The 16245-nt window shown below is 43.9% G+C and overlaps 1 protein-coding gene across 3 annotated transcripts in view; it reads right to left on the bottom strand.

Annotated features, from left to right (window-relative positions):
* LOC129382272 (arylsulfatase I-like) overlaps positions 1 to 16245 on the bottom strand; it is a 209086-nt gene that overhangs the window by 173530 nt on the left and 19311 nt on the right. The gene's annotated exons all lie outside the window — the stretch shown is intronic.

Genomic DNA, 16245 nt, shown 5'->3' with positions numbered 1-16245 from the left:
TGCAGTTAGGTCTTGCATCGACGAAAATGGTGTTAGTAGATTTTCAGAATACTAGCGGCCTAACCGTGGACAATTTCATGAAGCTACTAGAATTTTATCTTGAGTCCACTTTTGTAACTTTTGACAACCATTTTCATGTTCAACGTCAGGGCATTTGCATCGGGTCTTGTGTGGCATCGGTACTGGCTAACATTTTCCTGGCCAGCATTGATCGTGATCTGGTGTGTTATTTGGACGACAGGATAGTTCTGCGAGTCTTTAGATACGTGAACGATTATGTGGTGATTTTTAAGAAGCAACCCGGTTTGACGCACACGGTTACCGTGCAAGAGACCTTATCTGTCTTTAAACGACACGGGAGGGGTCTAACCTTCACCCACGAATTACCTGAACAAGATAGATTGCAGTTTTTAGATATTAACATCACTTTAACACCAGATCACACGTGTTGGATGTACTCACCACGAGCCCGGAAAGACCTGTTGCCTTTTGAGTCCGCTCATTCTAAGGCGGTAAAACGCGCCATTGTTATGCTGTGCCTGAAGGAAGCCCTGCAGAAATCATGTGTTCACCTGGTAAAGGACAGCCTCAACAATCAGATTGGCAGGTTACAGAAGGCTGGTTTTCCCGTTTCCGTCGTGGCTGCTGTGGCAGAGAAGCTTCTGCAAGGCTTGAAACCTAGAACACCTCAAGAAGGTGGCGGTCAAACGAAGACCAGACCGGCGGTTCTCCCCTATATTCATAGGGTCTCCCACAACATAAAGAATGTAGCCAATCGCTACGGTGTGCCGGTGGTATTTTCTGCCCCGCGCAGGTTGGCCTCTTTGTGCCCCCGGATTGTCTCCGGCGAGGAATGCGTGCGAGACTGCACGAAACTTCACGCCACCCAGTTTGTCAGGTGTTCGGTCGGAGCTGTGTATGAAATTCCCCTGACATGTGGAAAAGTTTACATTGGCCAGACGGGCCGTTGTACAAATGAACGACTAAGGGAACATAAACTTTCTATCGTTAACGAAAAAGGGTCAAATTTGCCCTTACATTGCGGCGCATGCCCTTTGGCTACGCCTGATAAAGCATGCGAGCCTTTGCTGGCTAGAACCAAAATCTTAAGGCGCAGTCGTAACCAGGTAGCACGTGAACTCGCAGAGGCTTTTTACATTGATAAGTCAGGTGATGAATGCGTAAGCGATTCTAGTATCAATTTGTATAAGAAAGAGAAAACGTTCTTGGCATGTGCGCTTAGGCAATGATTGAATAAAAATTTAGGTATATATCTATGTATGTTCTTTCTGAATGAAATCAGTCGCGAGTTTGCGCCCGTCCATGTCCTTACTCGTCCGTGTCTTTTTTTTTTTTTTTTAGCGCAATTCCCTTCTTTAAGAACATTGACTTCGTGGTTGAATCCCAGCGAAGCTGACCCATCGGAGAGAATGACTTTTGAAATTGGTGACAGACCAAGTTGGCTAAAAGGAACTGCAAAAAGTTTTCTTTGTCGTCAATGTCAGCGACAGAATATTAAAAATAATTGAGTATTAGATTCAGGACGTCGAAACGGCAAGACAGATCTACCGGCCAGTGCAGCAATGACATCCATCCCGCCCCATCACCTTTTCTCAAGTTTTTCACGGCTCGTCACGAAGCACGTACTCGAGGACCACCTCACGGCTGGCCTCCTCAAAGCCATGCGACAACCGCAGGTGAAGTCGGCAATGAGTGCGCCTTGGGGCTCGAGGCCACGGCACAGCGCCGAGCATAATATGCATGAAAAAGGGTGAAGACAAGCTTGCCGACGTACAAGTGTCCCGGCCCAACACTGGACCGACCAAACAAGCACCAGTTGTCTGCTGCCGGCAAAGAGACTGGTTTTAGCAAGAAGCGCGCTGTGCCAAACGGGAAGTGCTGGCACCTGTAAGGTCCCATCCTGACTGAAAATGAGGGCAAGGCCGACATAGCTCGCCATGGGGCATGTCTTCGCTGCCGGGTCTTCGGCGGAGACGAATAAAGACTCAGAGGCACCGCCCACCGACAACGATGGGAATGTCTCGTCGGCCAGACACGGGGCTCCTGCCCAACATAATTATAGGTTGTGGCGAAAGAAGCGATACGAGCCTCCTGTTTGATCACTGCCGATGCTAAGACTCCGAAGTATCGTAGTCACTCTGGATTGGCAGCAGCACTAGACATGTCAAGCGAGGAAAGCGCCGCAAAGACATAGTGACACTCACACCACTGCTGTGGTCCCGCTGGGCGACAGCGCAAAGGCAGCCACCGCGAAAGGTGCGCAACCGTTACAGAAAGCAGCCGAAAAAGGAAGAGGGGCCTAAATAAGGGCCGCCGAAAATACAAGGTCGGCTACTATGCGCGAGCGTGAGCACGAATAGCGGCGGGAAATGGCGCCTCTACCCCCCACAGCCATGCGTAGTCTAGCCGGAGAGGACGGCGTCTCAAGGTGAGGAAGGCTGCGGGCAGTTCGTCCTCGAAATCGCTACGGTGCGAGAGACGAGGGCTGGCAAGGCCTGCTACCAGTACACTGCATTATATTTCTCTAAAAGACTAACTGCAAATTACACATTATCAATTTATATCCAGGCGTACAGAATAACACTGCTTTTGTTAAATCTACGCCAATTTTTCGGATGTTGTTTCTGACAGACATGACACCTATATAGAGATCACGATCTAAATTTTCACCGAGGTTTCTTAAAGAATAAATGCCTCGCTCATCTCGTATAGCTTAAGTGGATCGAGTTATGTTTTTTTTTTCTTATTCGTATTTAGTGAGTCAGCCGCTCACGTGCCTCACTGCTTTTTTTGTAGCGGCCGACATTGCTCCTCACTTATGTGCAGAGCTGAAAAAATGTCTCCGCTTCTTTCTACGTCGCTAACACAGATCTGGAGTGCGTGACCAAGGCCCTGCAAGCCGCAAGAGGGCCCTCACATGACTGCCGCAAGGTCCTCCCGTTGTTGGCTACTGTGTAGATCGGCAAAGCGCGTCAGTAATAGGCGATTGCACTCACTAATCCCGCTGTGCATAAACTGGGCCAAGTTGTCTACACTGTGCGAGTTGGCCATTTCCTTGCAAGCCAAGGCACGCACGTGCTTTACGATCTCTCGATTCATCACGTGGCAGGTCGCGCAAACGTATAGCTGTCATTCACGTGCGACGTACACGCGCCTGCCGTGATGGCGCAGCACTCTTCCTCGTCCGGAAACATCGCGTGCAGACCATTTTTTACGTTATGTTGCTTTACCTCGTACAGGTCTGAGATGACTTTTCGTGAAAGCGTCATTTGACGTCATTTGTGAAATCGCTGTTGACGGCGGCATGACAACCGCCATCATGTCGACGAAACCCTTCTGTTCAAACTACCCTTGTCAAGCTATCGAATGCGTCTGTTAACAACAGAAAATCCTCTTTTACAAAAGTAGACTCCGATGCTCCGCAGGGCAGCGTTCTTGACGCTTTACTTTTCTTAATTTCTAAGGACATACTAAAGTTCTCTCTCTCTCTCTCTCTCTCAATTTATAATAATGACTCGCTTAACTGTGTTTCTTCTTACATCCGACTTTTCGGCGATGACTGCGTAATGTATCTACCAATTTCATGTGACAATGACAAATATATTCTTCAAACCAATCTTAACGCCATTAACACGTGGCGCTCGACAGGGTTTATGACTCTTAATACAGATAAAACGAAGTTATCATTTACTAGGCGCAACCACCGTGTTCCAACATCGTACGTAATAAATAACAACATAATTAAACTTACAACTTCATATAAGTTCCTTGGTGTTCACTTACAATCTGATCTAACTTAGCATCATCACATCCGCCTGACGTAGGCATCAGGTAAGCGGTCATTAGGCCTCCTCAAACGCAACCTTAAACATGTTCCAGCTAAACTACGCAGAGTAGCATAGGTCACACTAATACGCCCCAAAATCGAATATGTGTCAGCTATCTGGGATCCTTGTCAAATATATATAACCCAAGAAATCGAATCACTACAAAACCACGTTGTGTGTTTCATTTTTTTCTGATTATTCATCCTATACTAGTATTTCAGCACTAAAAGCTGGTGCTCATCTTGACGACTTATCTCAACGCCGCAGAACTGCCCGGCTTTCGCTGCTGCACTAACTTTATCATCATCCGCACTATCACCGTATCTTCGAAACAGCGACAGTCTTCTTTCCGCGCAGAGACCATATTTCCATGATAAAGCGCGTAAGTTGTCGCTCAGCAACTATGCTAACTTCTTCGTTCCTCTAACAATGGTTGCATGGGGTAACCTCCCACCACACATCGGTACTGAAACCGATTTCGCAACCTTTGTGGAACCTTTGCGCAAGTTGCGTGTAAAAATATATCATGTACTATTTTAACGTCTCTTCATACGTTGTTCAGTGTATATATTTTTATCATTTGTTTTACCGTTTTGCGTGTACATTGTGTAACTGTATTCATGTCTCATTAATTTGTTAAGGTGACAACTAATGCACTTTCAAGCAAGACCTAGTTTTACGTCTTGTACATTGTATCTATTTAATGTACTTAATTTGTTTTCTCAGTCAGTGTTGTATTTTCTCTCTGATTTTCACTTGACTAATGTATTTTGTATAATGTTTAACTTGTGTATTTTGCTAGACGTCATACTTTTGTAAGGTGCAAAGCTCGGTTTTTTTTTTTCATATATCCGTTCCCTCTACGTAATACCCCTTCGGGGTCTTTAGGCGCATTATGAAATAAACCACGCTATACTGACGTATACCACGAAGTTTGTGGGCATTTTATTAATTTTCTCCGCTTTAGAAGACGCTACTTTCAACTATGGTTTGAATGCAACCGTAACTGATGGCCTGATTAAGCTCACTCACACTTTCCACGTTCCCGGCAATCCGGCGCCCTTGTCGTTCCTCTAGGTAGGCTGCCGACAAGTGCAGCTCCCTCATCAGATGTGACACCGCGGCTCTCGTTGGGCCAGTTGGTTTACCGAATATGATTTTGCATTCGACGCATCGTGCGGAATATTTAGGAAATGATTGCATAACAGCTTGCGACGCACGATCCGATTGCTGCCGTCATCCGCAGAGCGCAGCGTCGGCACTCCAACGAACAAAGTGTTGACCGTGTGATGCGTGTTCTGCCAGCGAAATTGAAGCTGCCTAGAGAGGCACAATTTCTCTCTAATTGTGCCCGTCAAATACACGGAAATTTTTGAACGAGAAGAAACCTATCGAAGCAACTATCGAACAACATATTATCGGATCGAATATTCGAATTGAAAACGAGTACTGTCACATGGCTAGGGAAGATACATAGCATAAAGCCATGCATTTCTTCTCTCTCTTCAGACGAGCACGGCACATTGGTAGACTGGCATTGGGTTTCGAAAATAAAATAATTTAATTATACATTTCGCTCAAAGAAACTTCATTTCAGAAGAACGTATCAAAATAAAAGCAGAAGAAAACGACTGGCTTCAGCTATGTCTTCGTCTACGAACTTATCACAGCAACTTTCTGTCTTAGAGTCCATGAAATCAATCAATCAATCAATCAATCAGTTTTACTTTCAATGTATAGAAAGATGGCCTTTTTAGACTAAAAGCTGCATAAACAGCTTGACGTGCCCCCAAAGAGCTTAGAATATTTTTTAACCATTACTTGTTCCTGAAACATTCCTCGCTCACAACTGAGGAGACACATCCAAGAAGCCAGAAGTCATAGGCTGGTTAAAGAAATGGACGTGGGGGAGGGGAGTTCCGCTGATGAATAACGTGTCGTTTTAACGGAAGTATACCTTGCGTGAAGGCGTCTCGCTTTAGGCGTGTGATTCGGTAGGCACGCCCTGGATGGGAATTACCAGCCCTAGAGCCTATGTTAACTGATGCAACATATGTGGTGAGCAAAATTGTCAGCGGGGCCCACGAGATCTGCGCGAATGAACTAACTTGTTTCTTGAACAATCAATTCAGTGCTGATGAACAGATAAGTCAGCGCTGGCATTTAATCGGCCGCTCCTAATAGCGTGAGCGACTATGTAAAAAAAATTAGGGGTGATTGACTGGTAAATGCGAGCGCAATGCGTTAGCATTACAAAAAAAAATTATGGGGTTTTACGTGCCAAAACCACTTTCTGATTATGAGGCACGCCGTAGTCGAGGACTCCGGAAATTTCGGCCACGTGGGGTTCCTTAACGTGCACCTAAATCTAAGTACACGGGAGTTTTCGCATTTCGCCCCCATCGAAATGCGACCGCCGTGGCCGGGATTCGATCCCGCGACCTCGTTGCGTTAGCATTACGTCGCACCTCTTTGAGGTCCTGGATCCAGAATTTGAGGAAATTCCCCACATTTCAATGTGTTATTCAGGAGCTCACTCTACACGCGCCAAGCCTCTTCGAGCGACGAAGGGCAACTGGCGGTTGCTTACACACACACACACACACACACACACACACACACACACACATGTGTCTATATATATATATATATATATATATATATATATATATATATATATATATATATATATATGTATATATATCTTGCTACGTGATGACCAGCTTCTTCTAATACACACTAGTTTTCTCCACTTTGACGCTCCTAATCCTAACAGATTAATGACACTGTGGCAGCCTTATTGTTGCGATGTCATTGTTGGCGGTAACGTCGTGAATGCTTTAGTGGCGCTTGCGGCTCATCCTCATCACTGACCTGTACGCTCCAGTTTAGCAAAGATGCCACCACTATGGAATTTTGTACCTCACGAAGCCTCGGGCGTAATCACTGCTCACGTCAGTGACCACTTGCCTATCTTTCTACTTATTAATTCACCTGTGTTGCCCTCGCGTCTTTCTAAAGATCAACACTTCACATTTCAGGATATTAACCCATTCACACTTGAGAAATTTCGCAACGAAATATTGTGCATAAACTGGCAAGACGTGTATAACGAAAAAGACTGTGACAAAGCGTACGAGTTGTTTTTATCATTTTTTCAGAGCGCTTACAGAAAGTCGTTTAAACGCAAAACAAAAAAAGCCAGAAAAGCAAGGAAACCTTGGATTACTGACAGTACGTTGAAGTTGATCAAACAAAAAGATGCTCTTTTCAAGCAATTCCTAGGCACAAGGGATGCAACAGATTTAGCAGAGTTCAAAAAATTCCGGAATAAAGTTAATGGTACTCTAAGGGCAGCAAAAGCGCAATATTTCGAGAAATTATTTAATCAAGAAACGATAATGCGAACCGATATCACCTGGAAAAAACTAAACAGTTTACTTCGTGTAAACAATCGGCCAGAGAATGCACAAGAGTTAGAAATAAATAATCAGCCGACATCAGGCACGGCATTGGCTGACGCTTTTAACAATCACTTTGTATCGCTGGTGAATAGTTCCTACGATCCTCGTTGCACTAACACTCATGAAATCTACAGCACGTTTCTCAGCCTTCGAAATAGCAAAAGTTGCGATATCGATGATTTGCAGATTCGCCCAGCTAAGCATGTTCTAGACCTCATCTGTCCTGTCCTAGAGCACGTGTACAATCTTTCATTGGCGAATGGCATATTTCCTCGGCGCATGCAAATAGCGAAGGTAACAGCACTTTTCAAATCTGGCGACAGAAACGACCTCTCAAATTATAGGCCGATATCGATCCTGCCTATTTTTTCTAAATGTCTTGAGAAATTGATTAATACCAGAGTAACCTCTTTTTGTAAGAAGCACAATGTAATTACGGATTACCAGTATGGGTTTAGAAAAGGTTGTTCAACAGAAATAGCTTTACTGATGCAAAAAGAGATAATTTTACGAGGCTTTGAAGACAATTTACTTACTCTCGGTGTCTTTATTGATTTTTCGAAGGCTTTTGACACCCTTAATCACGACACTCTACTAACAAAACTTGACATTTATGGCTTTAGGGGAACCTTCCTGAACTTAATTAGAAGTTATTTGCAGTACAGGTATCAGACCGTTGTCGTAGGTAACAACTGTTCAAAAAATTTGCCTATATTCGCTGGAGTTCCTCAAGGAAGCATACTAGGACCACTATTGTTTAACCTGTATATAAATGACATAACTAATATCAATACCAACGCCCAATTTGTTATCTATGCCGACGACACTAGTTTGTTCATAACTTCTAAGGACGTGAAAGAATTACTATGTGTTGCTAATGATACACTAGCCCAAATAAACAAGTGGAGCTTATTCAACTCGTTAACTATTAATACTACCAAAACAAAAGGCGTGCTTTTCCAGCCAAAAAACAAAAGGCACAGTATTGACGGACATCTCAAAATAGGCACATCTTTCATAGACATAGTACCATCGGTTAAAAGCTTAGGTGTCATATTCCAAGAGAATATGCTGTGGAATGACCATGTCAACATTACTGCTAACAAACTTGCACGTGTTGTTGGAATACTAATAAGATTACGCTTCCTTTTACCATTAAGAGTGAAGCTCCTACTTTATAATTCTCTTTTCTTATCTCATGTTAACTATTGTCACCTCGTATGGGGCAACACGACTAGCAGTAACATCAACATTCTATATTTATTGCAAAAGAAAGCCATCCGTGCAATTTCAAACTCTTCATTCGATGCGCATACTGATCCTCTTTTTTGTCAATTAGATATAGCGCCGATAAAATCGGTCTACAATACAATTTTGCTGAAACGCTTTTTTACGGAAAGAAAAGGTAGCACTCATTTTCTTGTGCACTTGTCAAGGCTAACACTAAATACAAGCAGTTTCAGTACACGTCACAGAGAAACTTGGCATATTCCGCACTCAAGAACTAACTACGGGAATCAAATGCTGCGCCATGAACTACCATCTCTACTTAACTCTTTTCATTAATCACCCTACTTATTATCATTTCAATTGGGTGGCCAAACTTGCCACTCATATTGACATTCACGTGAATGCTTAGTGTTTTTCTTTGTGTTTTGTTCTGATGTACACATGTTCTAAGCTGTAATTGCACAGTGACCTATTTAGTTTTGTATTTCTGTGAATGTTACCCGTAAATGAAAAGGGGTTCATAATGTCTGCATTTTGTTTTTTTCCTGTTCGTGTTTTTCGTAACTTGTATGACAATACTATATCTGCATTCATGTCAATTTTTTCGCCGCAGTGCGAAGTAACTTTGTATAAATAGTCCCATTTATCCACATATTGTTTATATTTTTTATTGTTCATCTTGTACTTGTGCACGCATTGCTACGTGATGCCAAAGAAACCAATAAGGGACACAGACCTAGTCAAGCCGATTTTATGGCTTTTTGTCTGTGCCCCTGCTATCTGTACGTTGTATAGATACAAATAAAGTTCAAAGTTCAAAGTTCAAATTATCAAGCAGTATGGTTCTGCGATGTTGCAGTGAAAAACGTAATAGTTATATCGCAGTCCTTCACTACGTTCAAGTCACGCAGTTTCACCGTTTTTATTCTTTTACTCACGTTTGTGTATAACACCTACGTGTTGCATTACTGCAACTCGAATATGAAACTTTTAAGGGCCAACTATATTATTATGTTATGGTTTATCACTTCATTACACAGGAAAGACACGTGATTACCGGTTCTCCTGCGAGGGTCAAAATGGCTTTCTATGTGACGGGCGTTCTGAAAGTTCTTAGGTGATAATAAAATAAGGGTATCATCAGACTTTTGATTCACTAGATTTGCTCAATATACTTGTAACGAAAGTGTGCGTCACTTCTGCATTCATAAAGTCAAAAAACAGTTCTGAAGACATTCTGTTAAGTTGATTTCACATGCGATTGGCTTATCTGGAATCTGTATCATCAAACCACTTCAAGGGAAAATAAAACGGTTGTTTAGGTTGCTTATACATGATGTAAAAGCGTAAAAGCAAAAATTTTTAAAAATGTTATGAAATGATTCATCTCGATGTTCAGAATATGTCGAAATAATCAGCGGGTGCAGACGTAATAAAAGAAAGGAGTTTATTTATCCGTAAACGGTGTGGAATATGAGTGTGCGTTGCTGTCAGCTTCTGCCGTGCCGCCGCCAAGCAGTTCTGGGTGGTGTCGAAGATACATGTTTCTTAGATATCTTAGATACTCTTAGGGTGTCTTGTATCTGCACCCTGATACGTCTCGCAAGACGCGTATCCGTATCGGTACGTCATGTACAAGAAAGAATGTATCGTGTATCTCAAGATACGAGATACTGCTATCGCAACATCGCCACGTGCGAAACTATAAGCGTTGGCTAAACTCCGCTTCTCAAGCTGGAAGTGCTGCCACTAAGCCACCTCCATAAAACTAGTCAGCGGCATTCTTTCATCTTTTCGCCAGAGCCCCCTCCAGCGAGGTCACGTGATGAGGTCTGCGCGTCGCTGTTGGCGGAGCAGAGTCACGTGGTGGCGCTCGCGCGGTCTCGACGTAAACGATCTTTCATTTTCTTTATCTTCTGTATTTTGTTGCGTCGGTGGCGTGACGCTCGCAGCCACCTTACTGTGCTGCGTGCGCCAATGGGTGCGGCGTCCTTCGCGTCGAATTCGGATGCCTCGATAAAGTCGTTATCGAGGTTTCTCTTGCGTGGTGCTTCGTTACAAAATCTGAAGAATGCAAGAATGAGGCTGCCTTACGTCGAGTGGATTTAGCTATTGTCATAGCTACAATCACTTTAAGGGGACAGGGTAGGTCCTATTCTTTCCATGCATTTTAGGCTATGTTCGTGACCCTTTTTCTCATGATCTGCTGGGGTTCGAACATTAACCTTGGTGGCATTGTAATCAGCAATGTTAGGTGGTGTTACTGAACTAGGAATATTTTTTAAAATATTAGTTCTTTAGTTTTTTTTACTGGACCCACCAAATTTTAGAGCCGAAATCTGCAGTAAATAGCCTGTAAATAAAAATCCCCTAAAATAATATTTATAATCCTAGTTCAGTAGACTGTCTGTAATGTTTGCTCAATATCTGGGAAATACCTCCCTAGCCTTTGTAATTTCTCAAAAAAAAAGGTCAAATGCAGCAAAATTTGGTGTATTGCAATAAAGGTCTATAGAAACAAATTCTGACGCATTTTTTCAACAGCCACCAGCCTAGTAGTCCCCTCCATCATTAACACTTCTTTTCCATGCTAGCTGCCTTGTTTTCCGGGCCTCCTTGGTGACCAGTCGTGTAGCCCTCTCTGCAAAGTAACGTCGCCGCCGGTCAGCTTCGCGCAACCACTGGACTGTGAACCGTCCTGGGGAAACTCCGAATGACCTCAATATGTCGGCTCGAGCAATGCTGCCGTCACTAAAAGTTAGCACAGCATCCATTGTCGCTATTTTCAGCGTCTTGAGGCCAAGAAAGACATTCTTCGGAGCGCGCTCCCATACAACGTTGTTGAACGCCTCATTCGCGTTCCGAGTTTTACCATGGAGACATTTCTGGAGAAGCTCTGGCTTTGAGAGCTGCTGAAACACCGGCTTCACTGCCTCAAGGACCGCTGCTGGGAGGGAATCCTTCAAGCGTTGCGCCGGATGCGGAGGCTTCGATGCAGACGCGCACGTGGTGGCCGCGGCGCCCACTCCTGGATTGTGTTGCGGAGAATCGGCGTCATTGGAGATCCACTTATGCCGGTTTCCGTGGAAGAGACGTTTTGTAAAGCACTTCTTTGGCTTCGTCATTGCATTACCGCTAAATAACCTGCGCCAAAGTATAAATAAATTCGATTGTCCGCGAAAGCACGCCGAAGCACCACTATGGAAGCCCGAGCAAAACGCGGCGCGTTGCGAGTAATCCAGCTGCGTCTTAGGATTCGTTTGGCTAAGTGAAATATACTAGCTAGATTTTCACTGTTGCCGGATGAGTGACAGCCATTCCGCTAAACGTGACAAAATATAGGCGTTTGAAAAAAAACTTTTTTTTTTTTTTCAGTTTAGGAGAGGCACAGATCCCGAGCATGTGTCAAAGAGGGCGTGGCTGGATGCTGCCTAGGTTTCGAAAAATGTTGATCTTGGGGTAAATATTTCGCGTGCGCGCAAATGAAACACTGGGCCATGTTAAGGAAAGAATAGAGATTTTAAATTACACAAAAACAAAAAAGATTGATTTTTTTCGGAAATTTTGCCCACCCTGTTGCCTTAACTATAGTCATAACTTGTGCAGCCTGTACATAGTTTCTGCATATTCACCGCGACTCTGTCATACGGAGCCGACTTCCTATTTTACTTATATAGTTTTCTTCTTTTAGCTCACCTTTAAATTTATTTTTCAAATTGCCAGATAATCGGAGCTATATGAGGCAGTAATGCAAATAGCGGCGGCATCCTGTGACGTCTTTTTTTTTTTTTTTTTGCAACAACAGTACGTTTAAAACGTTTTTGGGTGGCACAAGTTTTCTCGTTGAAAAATATTGTAAAAGGATTGCGCCTTAATGAATGTGTCACTAACGAATGCTTTACGCCAACAGGTAAGTATACAGCATGAAAGTTCATTGCAGCTTGATATACTCTCTGTACACACAACGCGTCAGAAAAAAAGATGTCGCTACCAGAGTTGTTGCTGCCATGCAACTGTCCGGTGATTTCGGCATTGCGCAAGTGCTAATACGCTTAGGGACAAGGGAAAACTCCACAGCGTCATTTCCACCATCGTGCAGAGGCCTCGTATTGACGTTCCTGAGGATTCAGCAAGCAGAGCAGCGACTCCCATCAAGTACAAAAGCGACAAGCAAAAACCTCTGACAAGGCAACGTACAATAAGCTTTCGTGTTAAGTAGCAAAAGAAACCCCAGTAAATTGTTTCGGAATGAAAATATTGTCCTTTGAGCAAAAACGGCAAAAAATCTGAGATATTAACAGAGATTTAATTCTAATGATACAAGGTTGGTTGAGTTAAGAAACTTCCAAGCAAACGTTTTAGTGCATACACCTTTGCTACTAAATTATGTGGATCTATAATGATAAATTTGCGAATGTATCAAAGTACCTTAAGATACAAATGGCAAGTATTGTGTATCTGTATCTCAAATATTTGTTGCCCGAGTATCTTGTATCATGATAGAATTGCAAAGTATCTTTGCCCAGCCCTGCCACCCAGTGCCATCTAACTCAACGGCCTCGTCCTCCGCTAGATGATGCGAAGTGCCGTAGTTCGACACAGGGCGCTGTGGGAATGGAATAGCTACAGGGTGCTCTGAGGTATGTGAAAAGGTGTAAGGGTTCCAGGACTTAGATTTGGAAATTCGCCTGTTTGCTTGAAGTCGGGTACAACATATTCTTGCGCCTAATAGATAATGCACCATACCTTAGCCACACTGCCCCATTGTTTAGAAAACATCAGCTGCTTACACTGTGGAATGTTATAAACAAAAAGATAGCGTTAGCTAGTTACCTACAAATGCATTCCGATTCTACGGCTTTTTTTCATCAGTATCTAACGAAAACACACACCTACAACACCCGGCACATATGTTACAATAAGGAAAAAATACGTACGAACTACGGCACCCAGAAACTTAGCTACAGAATTTCCCGTTTTTTTAAACGATCACCATCCTGCTGTAAACATTATCCAGGAAAGTAAATCATTCAAATATTTCAAAAATAACATCACTATGTATCTATTGTCACTGCAGGCATGACCACTCCTTTTGTTTTGTTTTTTCTGTTGTTTCTTGCAGCATTTTCCCCAATTGTACATCAATGTTCAATATGAAATAACTCCCGTTTCAATGTTACCAGCCACCCTGTATTTCTATCTCGTTAAGTGTTTATTTTCTGCGCTGAATGTCTTGTGCTCTCGAATGGGAGCAACAAGGGCGCAGACTCCTTGTCAGGCATCCACTTGCCTTTTGGTCTGCGCCCTAGGCAACTGTACCATACGTTGTCTGAATAAACTCTTTGACTTTGACATATACTCGATGGCAACCAAAGGTCAGTGGGGCGCCTCCCATTGGGTGCTTAAAGAAGACTACAAATAAAGCTGTGCAGGGTGATATTGGCTAGACAAATATTGACGTACGGGATGCTCAGAATAAAATTGATTTCGAAGAATGACTTGAGGAATATAAAAGAAAGTAAATAGATCGCGAGAGCAATGCGGTATTCGAACAGGAAAAACATTGACTCAACGCGGGGGAAAATAACTAGGAAGCTTACCAGCCAGTGTGCGACAGGTATAATAAGTAACATGGCAACAAAGAACGTCGAGCGCAAAGAGAGGCTGAGGCAATTTCATGGGCTGCGGTAATGTAAGAAAAAGCTGCTGTCAGTGACTACCTCAAAGGAAGAAAAGGAAGTCACGAAAAAAACAACAAATTACGAGAACTGAAGTGCAACTCTTTACTTTTCGAAGCGAAATCCGGATGCTTTATAGCACGCTGACTAGAAATAGGCCTTGAACATCATTGTGCAGGTTTCAATGATTTCACGTGCTTGATCGGCGCAGAATCTCAGTGTCTTGAAAAACGTGCTTGCACCCGTAATTGGCGCAGTGGATAGGGAGATTGCTCCCATTCTCGTTTTTAACGTTGTACGCATGTTCCCGCAACAGTGCCTTGAGACACCGTCCTATTTGGCCCATATACGTTCTGCCACACGTAGACAATCTCGTAGACGACTATCTTGCTAAACTGCACAGGGCGCTAGGCGTGATTTCTTGTGCAGGAACTTTTGTAGGGGTGGCTGGCGTTCACATTTCTGCTTAGAAGCCTAGTTTGTTGGGGGCCGAAAATACAAGACCAGCACGCCGTGCTGTTTTTTATTATTATTATTATTATTCTGTGGGAATCGTCGGGAACGCATGGTATAACGGCTTGTTTTGAGTTGTCGAGTTCAGGCCGTGCCTTATCGCTGGAAAATCAGATTTCTTGATTTCTTTGGTTATAACTTCTCTAAAGGAGCAAAGTAGGTCTTGGGGCAGCCGCTTGCTCTAAGGAGATTGACGTGGCTGTTACAGCTCCGGTAAATTTCGAGATAGAAGGAGCGAGTAAAGCCATTCCCGAGAGCTCCAAGTGCAATGGCGTGCTTGACAAGGCTTCCCCTACTAAGAATCACACCAAGCCCCGGGCAGTGCAGCAATGCAGTAGTCTACAAGATGCCCAGCACACGTGGCACAAGGTATATCGTTCAGGCAGGACTGCATCTCAAGAAACTTTTGCGGGAACATACGCACAACGTTAAAATGAAGAGTGGGAGCAATCTCTCTATCCACTGCGCCAATGCCCGATGCAACCGGTACTTCAAGGCACTCAGGCTCTGCGCCAGTATCGGAAACGTGTGCTATAGAGACTGCCCTGCTTTCCTGCAGATTTTTTATTTCGGCGTAGAGAGCCGGGTGGCTGCTCTTGTAGTTTTTGGCACTTGTATTCGGAACGGGGGCCACCACAAACTTGGGCTGCTCCTTGCACGCTGCTACAGGCATGCCGCTTGGCCCCATTCCATGCTTAATATTGTTTTCCACCGACTCGCGCCAAGGTTCCGTATACGCGTCATGCTAGATGTTTCATCATCATCATCAGCCTGGCTAAGCCCACTGCACGGCAAAGGCCTCTCCCATACTTCTCCAACTACCCAGGTCATGTGCCAATTGTGGCCATGTTGTCCTTGCAAACTTCTTAATCTCATCCGCCCACCTAAATTTCTGGCGCCCCCTGCTACGCTTCCCTACCCTTGGAATCCAGTCCGCAACCCATAATGACCATCAGTTATCTTCCCTCCTCATTACATGTCCTGCCCATGCCTATTTCTTTTTCTTGTTATCAACTCAGATGTCATCAACCCACGTTTGTTCCATCACCCAATTTGTTCTTTTCTTATCCCTTAACGTTACACCCATCATTCTTCTCTCCATAGCTCGTTGCGCCCTTCTCAATTGAAGTAGAACCCTTTTCGTAAGCCTCCAGGTTTCTGCCCCATAGGTGAGTACTGGTAAGACAAACCTGCTATACACTTTTCTTTTTAGGGATAATGGCAACCTGCTGTTCATGACCTAAGAATGCCTAACCTGACCTAAGTAGATGTATTCCTTTACCACTTCCAGTGCCTCGCTACCTATCGTAAACTGCTCAAACCCCGGCGCTGAGACCCCAGCAGCTGCGAAGCAATTGACCACGGCGGTGGTCAGACCTGTGACGCAGCACAGGGTACTAAGAATCTCTGGGTTCGTAGAGGCCGCCATTGGAATCTGAACCTTCCAACGTTTAACCCTAGAACGTTATACAGTGAGGCGAGTCTAGCAGTGCTATAGGAAGAATTAGTGGG

Source organism: Dermacentor andersoni, chromosome 6, assembly GCF_023375885.2.
Source record: "Dermacentor andersoni chromosome 6, qqDerAnde1_hic_scaffold, whole genome shotgun sequence".
NCBI lineage: Eukaryota > Metazoa > Arthropoda > Arachnida > Ixodida > Ixodidae > Dermacentor > Dermacentor andersoni.
The sequence above is the reverse complement of the archived record's forward strand: the minus strand, read 5'-3'. Positions and strand labels throughout refer to the sequence as shown.